This window comes from Dipodomys ordii, unplaced genomic scaffold (assembly GCF_000151885.1).
Source record: "Dipodomys ordii isolate 6190 unplaced genomic scaffold, Dord_2.0 Scaffold61, whole genome shotgun sequence".
Taxonomy (NCBI): domain Eukaryota; kingdom Metazoa; phylum Chordata; class Mammalia; order Rodentia; family Heteromyidae; genus Dipodomys; species Dipodomys ordii.
The window spans coordinates 5,193,120-5,207,479 of record NW_012267277.1 but is presented as its reverse complement, the minus strand read 5'-3'; positions in this window follow the sequence as shown (position 1 = coordinate 5,207,479).

Here is a 14,360-nt window from a genome sequence, read left to right as displayed (position 1 = left end):
TCCTACAGGGAGCATTTGGGAATACAAAGGCAATCTACAGACAATTTTGAGGAATGCTATAGCTAGACAGAAGCTCCTGGCAAAAAGGCACACCTGACAGAATTCATTTGTTTGAAGTCTTGGGCTCCATTTCTGAGGAAAGTGATAGATCCACTCCTCATATTAATACAACTGTACCAAACAAACACACAGTATTCTGTGGAGTTCCTCATGAGAAGGTCACAGACTCCCTGAGGTTTTCTCAACTCAAGGACTTGCTGTCCCTCAAGTGAGAGAATCTCAGGAGGAATTCACCTTTGCCTCGTTTAGCAGGGACTGTGAGCTACACTGCCAGCCAGGTAGTGAGCATACTAAGCCTTAGTATTTTGTCTTAAGAAGGAGCTCAGCATTTAGTGCAAGTTATGTCTCCATCATTTCCTTGTTGTTTGACCTGAATAAATCATTTTACCTCTGCATGCCTCTGTGTGGACATATACAATAGTGATAAGAATACTTCATGGGGTCATTGAGAAAATTAGGTAATCCAGCAGAGGTTAGAAAACTGTTTTGTGTTTTGTTTTTTAATAAGAAGGCTAGTTTAGGCTTTGGAGATAAGGTCCAAAATTTGAGATGATTGGGGAGGTATATCTACGATTTAATGATACCTTAAAATTATAAGTTCATGGACCATACAGAAACAGAATTTGGGTAGTGGGCTATAATTTGCTGATCTTTAACCTAGAACATAGTAAGTACTCAATAAGTAGTTTCTGGTGTCTCAGCTAGAGCTCTTTTGACTCCTGTTTACTGTTCATGATCCCCATGACACAGATAACAACAGGAAAGCAGGTCCTGGCCAAATGACTTAGCCAATCTGTTTGTTAAGCCCAGGTTACTAAGGTGTAAGCACCTCCCTGCCTCTCCCAGTTTTAGGGCTTTCCCACCTAGGCCCAACTCAATGGGTGAAGCAGCTCAAGCTCTAATTATTTTCAGGGAAGCCAGGTCAATCCAGGCAAGCAGAATGCAGGGGTGGTCAACAGGCCTTAATTTCTGAGCAGAGGTTGAGACAGGAAATGAGAAAGGGCCTCATCCTACAGCCACCAGTCTGCCAGGTTCTGGTGCACACTGACATGTTCCAGCTGTGTAGTCCTGAGAATCCATGACTTGACTCTTGTACCTAGAGGAGGACAGGTCTGCTGGGTCAGCCAGCTTCTGCCCACACCTAGCCTACTTCTGAGAAGCCCCATCAGGAACAGCTTCAGACACAAACTCAACCAGGTAATGAGTTGGACACGATTCCATAATCACTTCCCAATGCCCCATTTTTACCAACAGGACAACTAAGGCTCAGCAAGAGCAAATGACGTGTTTGAGATTACACAGCAAGCATATTAAGCTGGGACTGGAAACCCAGCCCCTAACTTTCATGCCAGTGTTTCTCTGCCTGTGTTTATACAGCTTTTTAGGTTGGACAGGAGTGGTCCACTGCAGTGTTTTATGTTTATCAGAGTACAGCTAGATTTGACCTGAATAAAGTCTTTTACGCAGGGTATTCACATGAGCTAAACTCTGTGCTGGATACTAATGTAGAGCCAATGTCCATTGGCAGGAATTCTACTAGTAACACAGTATGGTTCCTATTACGCATTGGTTGGTTGGTACATGTGTTCATTCATTCAACACACATTACTGAGCATGTACCTTCTGTAAGACTACAGTGGATGTTGGGAATACAGCATTAAGACGTTCTTTGCCTTCATGACAACCGTGATGTAGTAGGAAGAATAAACAATAAGTACATACACAGACACATTAGTGTACAGGCAGATGTTTGACAGTAGATTGGTATTTGTGTCCTTTGGTGACTTTTGTGATGTGAACACTCTCTTGGTGTCCAAGCTATCAACATAACCTCACTGAATTTGGAGTTAGAAGAGACTTGTACAAGTAGCTTTTGCAGCTCTGCATGGACACAGAAACAGTTTGTGAATACTTCGAAAGGAAGGAAGTGATTTAAGGGGATGAGAGTGATGATGATGGTCTGACCTTTCCAAAGGGAGAGATATTTGCACAGAAGTCGGAATGAAGTAGGGAAGCCAGCTATGTCGGAAATGGCATATACAAAGCTACTGAGTCAGGAGTGTGCTTGGCCTGTTTGAGAATGGCCAGTGTCAGTCTACAGAGAGCACCACACACTGTAATCCTAGCTACTCATTAGGCTGAGATCTGAGGATCGTGGTTTGTAGCCAGTCCAGTAAGCCAGTCTGGGCAGGAAAGTACATGAGACTCTTATCTCCAATTAAGCACGAAAAGGGGGAAAAAGCTGGAAGTTGAATGGTGGCTCAAGTGGTAGAGCACTAGCCTGAGAATGGGAACAACAACATACAAGGGCTGGGGTTTGTGGCTCATGCCTAATTCTAGCTGATTAGGAGGTTGAGATCTGAGGATTGCAAGTTCAAAACCAGCCCAGACAGGAAAGGCCATGAGACTCTTATCTCCCATTAACCACCAGAAAACTGGAAGTGGTGCTGTGGCTCAAAGTAGAGGGCTAGCATTGAGCACAAAAGCTCAGGGACAATTCCCAGGCTCTGGGTTCAAGCCCCAGAATCAACAACTACAACAATATAAAGAAGGCTAGCCATAAAATTAGCATTTAGGGTAGAGGTTGAAAGAGTAGGGCATTGTAGGGAGACAGAATGGTGTGGACAAAGGCAATGAGGTTGGAATGGAATACTGGAAGTTGGAAGTATAAGACAGTATAGCATACATAGGTTAAGAGGAAGCCACAACATGAAGAGCCATTGGGAGCCAATGGCAGTTTTGCACTGGGTGACAGACATAGAGGTAGCATGTTGAAAGATACATTTGATGGTGGGAATTAGGAGGCATCTCTGTGGCTCTATTTTAAGGCTACTGGTACAGTATAAAAAGGGGACTTGCATTAATAGTGATTTCAACTGAGGGCTTTATACATACCGTCTTCCCTCATCACAACAGCCCTATGAGGTCAGTACAATATGTGGTGTGGTGGGTCAAAGATGGTGGCAAATCATGAATATTCCTCTTCTTTCCCTTTAAGTCTGGGCTGGCCCCATGTCTTGCTAATAGGAAAAAATGCAGCAAGTGTGACACCAAGGAACTCCCAATGTTCAGTTCAAAACAAATATGTTGACTTTATCTCTGGTACCTTTGCTCCATGAGAAGCCTGCTACCCTGTAAGAAGTCTGGACTACCTAGACCCAATGCCCTGTGCAGAAATCCCAGCTAGGCAAGAGGAGAGGCCAAAGAGGAGTCCAAACAGCCTCCAGCTGTTTCTGCCCTCCCAGCCCTGATGGCAGCCACGTGAGAGAAAAAGCCACCTTGGTCCTCCAGCCTGGCCACACCCTCAGATGACTTCAGCCCCAGCCACCATCTAACCCCAAACAAGAGCCACCCTACGGAATCCCATCAACACAGAAACCTAAGAGGTAATAATTATTTTTTATAAACTATTAAGGTTTGGGATACTCAAGTAGGTACCAATAGCTAAACAGAGTATACTTGGTATAATCCCCATTTTAATAACAAAGGACAAACCGAGAAAGAACAGGAAGACTTGTCTTAAATCACATGGATACTAAGAGGTACAGCTAGAGTTAAAGCTCAGGTGCGCTGCCCTTTACAACTCCTGCTCTTGGGACTCTTTCTTACTCTGTCATTACCATCTCCTCTCATGCTGTAGACCAAAAAGCGCAGGAGGGAGGCAGTCAGCCATCTGAATTTCTTGCCAACCCGTAAGGGTCGGTCTCTCAAGAGTAGAGAAGTGACCACTCCAGCATTCTAAGGCTCAAAGATGCCCCTCCTGCCTGGCTCCATGCCCTTCCTCTCTCCAATCAAGCACTTCTCTCAACCAGTCCACCCTTGTGTCTAAAGAAACTCACACTGACTTCTACATGATGTTAGCTCATACAATCCATACAGCAAGTGTTCTCGGGTAGGTACTTGCCAAATTAGTGGGAAACTGAGTCTCAGAGAAGGGAAATAGCCTTGCCCAGACTCAAACAGTGAAAGAGTATCAGAGCCTGAATTCCAACCCAAGTTTTCTATTCTACCATCTGCTTTCCTTCCACTGGAAATGAGGATAATGTTGTATGCGACGTGGGATTATTAGGGGATTAAGGGGGGTAACTTTCACAGACGTGGCAGCACAAGATCTGATAAATCATAGTCATTTGGCACATGATAAAACCCCCTTTTTCTTCTCTCCTATCCTTGATCCATCCCAGAGACACTCATGGTTTTTCTAAGGGTAAGGAAAGTTTGTGAGTAGAAAAACAATACTCAGGTATGTTTTCTTGCCATATTTTTTGGCTGTTGGTGTACCCTTTCATGAAGGAGTAAATTTTGCCTTGCTGAAACAATTTTTTCTTTCCATTGTGGGGCTTTGAACTACAATCCTCAGATTTCAGTCTCCTGAGTAGCTAGGATTAAAGGAGTATTCTACCAGTACCCAGCTGAGACAATTCTTTACTTTCATGTCTATCATTGCAACTTCAATGGTTCTTGGAGAGCGTATCTATAGCATAATAAAGAATAAAAGCTTAAGGAAAAAGAGGAAAATGTAGATAACATGCAATGTAAAATGTAGTTTTCAGACTAATTCCAGAATACACAAAAAGCTCAAAAAATTAAACAAAAGAAGAAGCAATCTGCTGAGTGCCAGTGGCTCACACCTATAATCCTAGCTACTAAAGAGACGGAGATCTGAGGGTCATGGTTCAAAGTCAGCCCGGACAGGAAAGTCTGTGAGACTCTTATCTCCAACTGACCACCAGAAAACCAGAAGTGGTTCTGTGGCTCAAGTGGTAGAGTGCTCACCTTGAGCCGAAGAATTCAGGGATAGCACCCAGGCCCAGAGTTCAAACCCCACGACCGACCAAAAAAACGAAACAAAACAAAACAGAACAAGCAATCCAATTAATAAGCAGGCAAATAAGCTACACAGTCCTCAAAAGTACAAATGACTAATAGAAAAGTGAAGAAATGTTCTTTAGCCATAAAGGAAATGCAAATAAAAACTATACTCAGCTTTAATCTCACCCCAGTCAGAATAGCATTCATCAAGAAAATGATTGAAGGGAGTAGGGAAGAAAACCTCAAATACATTGTGGGATTGTAAGCTAGTGCAACCATGTGTCTATCAGAATAGAGGTTTCTCAAAAATTAAAAACTGACCTTTCTTAGGACCCCACTACACCATTATTGTGCATATATATCTGAAGGAGAAAAAAATCAATATACAAAAAGAAACTTGCATACTGATGTTTATTACAATGCTGTTCATAATAACAAAACTATAGGATCTGAAAAAGAAAAAGAATTTTCAGCTTTTATTTACCTTGTGGCATAGATTCATGGGTGATCTAAACACACTATGAATTAGGTGCTACTGTTAGCTGCACTTTATAGACAATGTGATCAAGGCTCCGAGAACCAACTTCCCCAAGATCATTCAATTAAAAAGGGATCAATTGGGATCCAAACCAGGGTGTCTTTGTTTACACAGCCAATACACTTTAACAGCAAAATCTGCCTGTCTGCCTAGACTGGAAGCTCCCGAGTCAGGTGTACGCCTGGCAGGCTGCCTGATGGAGCAGGACTGGGCAGGCTGATTTAATGAGGTAACCGCCTAGGGAAGGAATGAGGTCACATTCCAGGAGGCTGAGGCAAAGGCCATTCATGCACCACTTCAGAAGATTCACTCCCTGGGAAAAATACTAGCAGGCTTGGATACTGGTGCCAAATAAGAAAACTAGATACACAGAAGGTCAATCAAGACTAAAGAAAGTATTCCAACTTCCAGAGCCATAGACCCCCAAAAGGGACAAATTACCCATACTCAAACTGAGCAGCAGCCATGGACCATTCCTCCAAGGGAATGTGCCTTACCTCCTTCCCACATCCAGTCCCAATCTCCAGAGAAGCAACTGGCCTTCACTTTGGGCGTTTTCACCCATGGGCCTCAGTATGTGGCCCATGTATGTATCCCAGTACTTTTAATCAATTCATTTATTTTATTGATATTTTTAACACCCACTTTACATTAGGCAGCAGGAATTATATGCTAAGAGGAGTGAATATGGTCAGATCATTAACCTTTTGGGCCTTAGATTCAGTGAGGAAATTGGTCATTAGATTAGAAATGAATATTGTGGTCGGGGAAGTACAGGGTGCTATATAAACTAATCTCTTTTCCTCCTTCTCTCTTCCTACCCCTCTTATCTTCCCTTCTTCTCTTCTTTCTACAAATTCCCATATCTACCATGTGTCAGGCTCAGTCTAAATGCTGGAGATAAAGCAATGAACAAGAGAGAAAAGATCTCTGTCTTTTGGGAGCTCATTTCCCAGAGATGACTGGTGGATTTGGCCCAGGACAGGAACAACTTATGACATTAAAGAATTTGGATTATTTTCTGTCTGGTGAGAATTAAAACTGACATTAAGCAGGGGTCAGGTGTGTGTGTGTGTGTGTGTGTGTGTGTGTGTGTGTGTGTGTGTGTGTGTGTGTGTATAACATTGTAGCAGATGAGTAAAAGGAAATGAGACTGAAGGTAGGAAGATCAGAAAGTGACTGGAAAATCATGAGGGACTCATGATGGTACCCAAAACCCATTAGGCATGATGAAAACAGAGGAACCCCTCAGCTTACTCCTGTAGGAATAGCCCATGATGGTGATGCCCTGCACAGCTAACAAAGTTGATGTGTCAAAAAATACATATACATCTGTTTAGTGGGTGTGGGGAGAAACCTTATTTAAAATGCATGTTCACTGGATGCTGATTGCTCTCATGTCTATAATCCTAGCTACTCAGGAAGCTGAGATCTCAGTTCAAAGCCAGATAAATCTGAGAGGTTCTGCTCTCCAATTAACCAACATAAAACCAAATATGGAGATGTGGCTCAAGTGGTAGAACAGTGGCCTTGAGTAAAAAAGTTAAGAGCACAAATCCCCAAATTCAAGCCCTAGTACTGGCACGTGCACTAGTCTTGGTACACGTCCATTGCTTTATATTAACTGCATAATGAAGCTAATTATCAAATCATTTGACATTTCTTTTATGTCACAATTACTCTGTTACTTGCAGACAAGTCCACCTGTCCTGGTACAGAGTCCCCACAGAGTGGCCCCAAGAATACATTGAGAAGGACAGAGGCCTAGCTGAGACCATCTCTCTGTCCTCTTCAGCAGGGTGTCAAGCATGTGAGTGATGATAACCTAGGATACTTAAACCAGCCTAGCAGCTTGCTGAGTGCCACCGTGCAACCCATAGGAAGCTAAAGTAGCTCCCAGCTGAGCCTGCCTGCATTCCTGACAGTTCATTGTGAAAAATAGTAAGTTGGTATCTTGAACACAGTAGATTTGTTTGTTGTATAATAGATAAGCAGAAAAGTCCAATTTGGAAGCCTTTATATATAACCCTACTAAGGCCGTTATAGTTGTGTCTCCAAAGCCATTCCATTACTGCTGGTTGGTCTAAGCAAACCGCAATGGCCATGCCTGATAGACATAAGAGGCTGAGACAATGTGGACCCATCAGTCATGAGAAGAGGCCAGAGAAGAACTGTTTTGGAGATCTAGGCTCTCTCTCTTTCACTGGATATGAAAGAAGACAAAGGTGGCCAAATCACCATTTGTAGTCTGAGTGCAAGTAAAACCAGATTTAGGAAGATTCTAATGGTATTGAAGATGGAAGCGAGGAGAGATGGAAAGTATTTGAATCATAATGGCACTGTTGAATCACCAATCAACCAACCCTGAAATTTACCCTGCTCTTGGACAGCTGTAATGTGAACTAATTTTTACTAACGTAAGCTCATGTAAGATTGGTTTCTTGCTGCTCAAGGCAACCTACCTAAAGCTAAGGTTCCTTTCACTGAAATGTGGACATTTGTTTGATGGACTCAAATTCCTCATTTCCTGCTTATTCTGAAATCAACCTACACTCACTCACTGTAGTTAAATCCTTAGAATTGAGAATAAAAGAGAAGTAATTATAATCCAGTTGTCATTTAAACCATAATTTGATTTACTACATGAAACACCATGACAGCAATTCCTCTAAACAGTGTAAGAGTCCTACAAATGAATATTAATAACAATAATTATGAGAAGGGTAACGAATATGATCAAGGAGTTACAGTACATCAGTACATTGCTTTAAATGTCATATGGATCAGCTTATTTAATTCCCATAGCAATTCCATGTGATTAGAGATATTTAAATCTCCATTTTATAGCATAGACGCTGAGACAGGAAAAAATTACGTTAATTTTCTAGGTCACATAGGCAGTGTGAAATTAGAATAGTGGTGGAATTGGAATTCAAACTGAGAAAGTCTGGACCTGAACATAGTAGCTTATGCCTATAATCTTAGCTTCTTGGGAGGAGAAGCTATGAGGATCATGGTCCAAGACCAGGCTGGGCAAAAACAAGAAACTCTCTCTAAAAAAACAAAAAAACAGGAAAAATGATTGGGAGTATGGTCCAAATGGTAGAGAGCTTGGCAGCAAATGTGAAGTCCTGAGTTCAATCTTCAGTATCATTCCATACAAAAAAAAAGCCAAACCCTGGGAAGTCTGGCTTCAGAGCTTTATAAGTTAACCAAGAAAGGAGAAAGAAAAGAAGAGGAAAAGGTTTCATAGATTTTTTGGGAAGGAAGGAGGAATCACGGACAGGAGGATTTTGGATGAATCAATCGATCATAAGGCCCAGGTAAAGCCTCAACATCTTTCCTGCCCATGAGCAGTATTTCCTAGGGTTTTATAACTAGATATAGATATATTTACACATTGTGGATTTCTAATGATTTTGGGGGGAGTCAGTTTTGGGGCTTGAACTCAGAGCACTGTCCCTGAGCTTTTTTGCCCAAGGCTAGTGCTCTACCACTTGGAGCCACAGCACCTCTTCCAGTGTCCTGGTGGTTAATTGGAGATAAGAATCTCATGGACTTTACTGCCCAAGCTGGCTTTAAACCATGATCCTCAGATCTCAGCCTCCTGAGTAACTAGGATTCTCCCTTTTGGCTTGACCCTCTTGCTGACCTAGAAACTCACTTTCAATCATAAAGTCAGTCTACTGGGCCAAGAAGTAGAAGAGTTGAATCTCACAATAACGTCCGCATTCATTGGAGACAAGACCTCCGGCCCCTCATGCCACTGGCCCTTCTATTTAGATGCAAGGAGGTTCCAAGGCAATGGTTTTATACCTAAGTGCTACTGCACCATGCATATCTACTATTCAAGTTCTTTCTTCAGTGATGTGAAACCTTTCAAGACCACGGTCAGCCTGCTACTTTAATCCCACTCTCACAAACAAATAGCTTGTCAGGGGAGATCCTGGGAGAAGTGAGTCTGTGTTCAGGCCCTTCTAAGAGCTTCTTTGAAGAGCTGAGGCCTAGGCCATGACAAGCTCTGAACAAAGACCACCTGCACCTTTAAGGCTCTTGAGACTCTCACCAATCTTTGGAAGTAGTCAGGCATGCTCTGGCCTCTTTGGAGTCAAGGACTCAGGGAATATCAGACATCAGGAGGTGAGAAACATAGTTTTAGTCCATTGAGACGTAATGAGGAAACTTAATATATTTTTTTAGAATATGATAGATTTTTTTCTAGATAATGCTCAGGCCTGCTAGCCACAGGAGGCCTGCAATACTGAACGTTTAGTATATCCAGTCCCTGCAAAACAAATCACAGAGATCATAGCTCCTGTGTCAGAGGAACACTCCTGCAACTGATAGCTGTATTATTTCACAGTCTTTCCTCCATATCTGCCTTCATCTTCTCTTTCTGCATCCACTTATTTATTATTCAATATATTCATCCATTTCTCATAAAAAGCCCAAATGTACCAGCACTGGGAAAACTATTAAGGATAGAGTTAGATATATTCAGTGCCTGCCATTGTGGAGTCCAACAGGGAAGCCAGACATACTCTCAGAGGAGGGTGAGTACAATTTGCAATGGAAAATTGCAGGATAATGTAGTGTGTATTCTCAGCAAGGGCTGGGATAAGATGGTATATCAAAGCAGCATGAAGATTAAGGAGTTGGATGTATGGCACATAACTAGAATCCCAGTACTCAGGAGGCTGAGGCTAGAATGAAAAATCCTGTCTCGAAAACCCAAACCCCCTAAACCAATTAGAATGGAAGTCAAGGAATGCCTTCTTGAGCAGGTAAAGTCTTATCCAAGATCTAAAGAGGAGAAAAACTGGGCCAAGGAAACAAGAAGAGAAAGGTAGTCCAATTTTGCTACCCATGGTCCTGTATGGTTTGAATGGTTTGAATATGAAATGCTTGCAACCTAGGTTCATGTGTTGGTTGCTTGATTCCCCAGGTGGTGGTACTATTTTGGGAGATTCTTAGTACTATTTGGGGGAACCTTAGGAGATGAATCTTAGTTGGAGAAAGTAGATAGCTGAAGGAAGGATGGCTGTGGAGGCTGTATCTTGTCTAATACACTTTATCTCTTTCTACTTCCTGTCCACCATGAGGTGAGCAGCCTCTGCCACAGCCTCCTGCCACCATGATGTTCCGTCTCATACCATGTACCCAGAATGAACAGAGAGAGCTAAGAACTATGGACGGAAACATCTGATACTGTGAACTCCAATACATCCTACCTTCCTTTGCTTGTTTCTCTCATGAGCTTGATCACAACAGGGAAAAAGTAATTGAGAAGGGTCCCGTGACAATAACAACTCTAGTATGTATAGTATAAAAAGTTAAAAATGTGTTTCCCATATTCCTTTGTAGTAAAAGTATGTGAATTCATTTCCTCAGGGAGATGCATTTTTGAAGGATTTGGATTTTTTTTTTTGTACAGTCATGGGGCTTGAACTCTGGGCCTAGGCATTGTTGCTAGGAAGTTTCTCAATTAGGCTGTCAGCTCATTGAAGGCAAAAATGAAGATGCCCTGGTGGTGATCAAAGCTGCTTGCAGCTCTTGAGATGGCTTTTGACTCTTTTTTTTTTTTTCCAGGTTTGCTCTTCTTCTGAAACCACTTAATCTTCTGAAATAAATAAATCCATTTCTGTTTAATCTACATTAAACGTATTTCATCCCCACAACCAAGGTTTAACGATTTACGGACCACAGGAACCTCATGTGCAAGTGTCCGCTAAGGACCAAGCTGGCAGACGTCCAATGAGGCCCAATGTGACTTGGGCATCACGTGGTAGAGCCATCCAAGGGAAAGACTGGAGGGGTGAGAAAGTGCAATGATTCATGGATTGCCTTGTGAATCAAACTGAAAATCCCCATTTAAAGGGCAGCTGAAGGATTTCAAGTAGTTTAATCCCAGGACCAGCTATGTAGAGAATGGATGGGGGGCCAGAATGGACATGGAAATGCTAGTTGGAGTCTTTTAGTCCTGGATTGAAAATATGCCTCATGCCTCAGTATTCAATTTCAACTAAATGCCTTAGGAGGAAGATGTTCTTAAATTGATTGGGATACAAATTAAACATTTCTCGTTCTTTCCTCTATTTTACTCCAAATAGAACATGAATTGCAGTATACAATATTTCTTTCTCCCCTTTCTGTTCTTCAACCCTTAATCATAATCCTTGTAATGCAGCCCTCTCCATATAGTTTGTTCTCTCCCTATCTCTCCTTCTCTCTAACTCCTCTGTATACCTTCCATTACAGTAAATGGCTTTCTTCCTTTTCCCTTCATCCCTGGGAACATAATATCTCCTTAGCTCTGGGTTCTGTGCTAAATTCTTTAGCTGTGGTTTTCCTATATTGTGTCCAAATTTGTAAATAGTCTCTTTATTAGACTTTTCTCAAATTATCTAATCTGAATGTGCTACCTGCTTCCTCTTAAAACCTGAAGAACACACAAAACCATTCATCTTGTAGATGTTTTCTGTGCTGTGTTTGACTGATTGTCATGTTTTTCTACCTCTATACTTCCTGTCAGCTCATAGTTAGACTTAGAGGCCAGATGAGATTGAGATGCAAGTGTTTTGTTGTTGAGAAGGGACAATGATATCTCACTGGTGGCCTCTATGTGTTTCCAAGAGCATCTCATTATAACCCAGGCTGTCTTATTGCCAGACTTTTAGTCACCTTGAGGGTGATTTGTGGATTCAGGTGTCTCAGCCTTCTCTATCCATCTTAAAGGTCTCCATTTGTCATCTAATGACTGTTTATTTTAATTAGATGCATTCTTTCATTAAAAAGTTTCAAAATGATAACTTTCATCTGGACTTATTAGCTGGGATTCTTTAATAAAGAAGCAGCTAAGGCAAGAGAATCAAGAGGATCAAGAGCTTGAGGTCAGCAACAAAGTAAGATATCCTGTCTCAAACCCAAACTAACAACTTCCCCTAATCACCTACTGAGCATCTTTTAAAGATTTTTTTTCCCATTTGTTCTCTGCAATTTCAAGAGATGACTAGATACACCTAGAAATTGGGATTTAGCATGCTTTTCTCTATTGCCTCTCACAAACATGCTATAGTCATTGTATATTTTAGTCTTTGTATTATTACTGCTAATTTCATTTTAATATTTCTTTGATGTTCATTAGACAATCAGTTAAAAACCTACTCTGTCTTTATTCTTTCCTTCCTCTCTAACTTCAAACCCGAGCTCAGACCACTCTACAATTTACAGTCCTAACTTTTCTTTACCACTGCATAGATCAACCCCATTTTCCCGTGAAGAAAGTGTTTTAGCAGATCCAATGACTGTTTTCTGATGTGTTTAGAGGCTTTATCCAAACCACCTAAATAGGCTATCCTCTTTTTTTTCTAGAAACCTAGAACATCCACACTGGTGTTTCTCTGACACCCTGCATGTTTGCTAAGGTATTTTCTGTCTGTTCATTTCATTGGGATATTCTTTAAATTCAAACTCTCTCATATTTTCCTTTCTCACATGAGACTACATGCTTTTGTCTACTATATCAGTTCAGGCTTGATTAACTGCATGTAAGAACAAAAAAATCAACTAAGCTTTAATCTAGGACTTATGCACACACACACACACACACACACACACACACACACACACACACACACACAGCATTGCTAGTTATATATCATGGCCAAAGCCTTCACAATTTTCTTGGCACTTATCTACCTACTTCAGCACTTATTATGTAGCAGGTATGTGAACCTGTCTCAGAAATACCCTTATTCTTCTGCTTAAATTTCACTGTTCATAACAACAGCCAGTGACAACCCCAGTCTGAATGAAATGATATATATGTCTTAGTTGTGCCCTATTTTCTACTCTAAACAAAACAGTACTTGTGGTAGGGGCACCTTGACTTTGGATTAACAACCAGCAGATTTTGCCTTCTCCCAATTTTCCTGTTAGTAAAGAAACTATTGTTTCTTTACTGTCTCTCTCCTCCTACTAGAATATGAGTGCCCAAAAGGCAAGGATCAATCTGTTTTCTTCATTATTGTATCCCCATTTCTTTTTTTTTTTCGGGTCTGGTGGTGGGGTCTGAACTCGGCCTGGGTGCTGTCCCTCAGCTCTTCAGCTCAAGGCTAGCGCTCTACCACTTGAGCCACAGCACCACTTCTGGCTTTTTTCTTTTTGCTTATGTGGTGCTGAGGAATCGAACCCAGGGCCTCAGGCATGCAAAGCAAGCGTTCTACCACTGAGCCACCTTCCCAGCCCCTGTAGCCCCATTTCTTAGATCAGATGCTATAATTGACTAAGTGCCCAAGATGTCATTTAAATGCCTGAATGAACACAGGAATGAGTGCTACTATTTGTGACTGTTCTGTTCTATCTCATTGACTCCTATTCACTTTAGAAAACTCAGGTCAGGTGCCACTTCTTTGAACAGGCCCTCATGGTCTGTCTATTCTGTGGGGCTGAGGAGGGCTCTTTGGGTATCTTGGCTATTTGGGCTGGTCTCCATAAAGAATGTCTCACTTTGTGTGTGTTGGCATCATAAATAATGCCTCCCATGCTAATTGCTAAGCTCTGGAGGGCAGAAACATCTTAGTCATCTATGTCTCTAGTACCTGGAAAAAAGGAAATGCTCAGGGATGGTCAGTCCCTGGAAGCTCTGAGTAGATTTTCAAGTTAATGACCACTGGAGAGGCCCACAGTAGTAGTCCTCAGTGTGTCCTCCACCCAGCCATCACTCACTTGGGATGCTGATGGCTTTGCTCCTGCTTTATCCTGCAACTGCAAAGATCTATTTCCTAGCCTCAACCATGAAGCTTTCAGAAATGTTCCATTTTTCGACCTTAAGCTAATGATGAACCTCTATAATTTACCTTTAATTATGTTCATTGCCTTCTTTGTGACATCCAGGCTGTGTTGGATTTGCTACCATACTAAATCTGGAGCAGATCTTGAACAGCAAAGA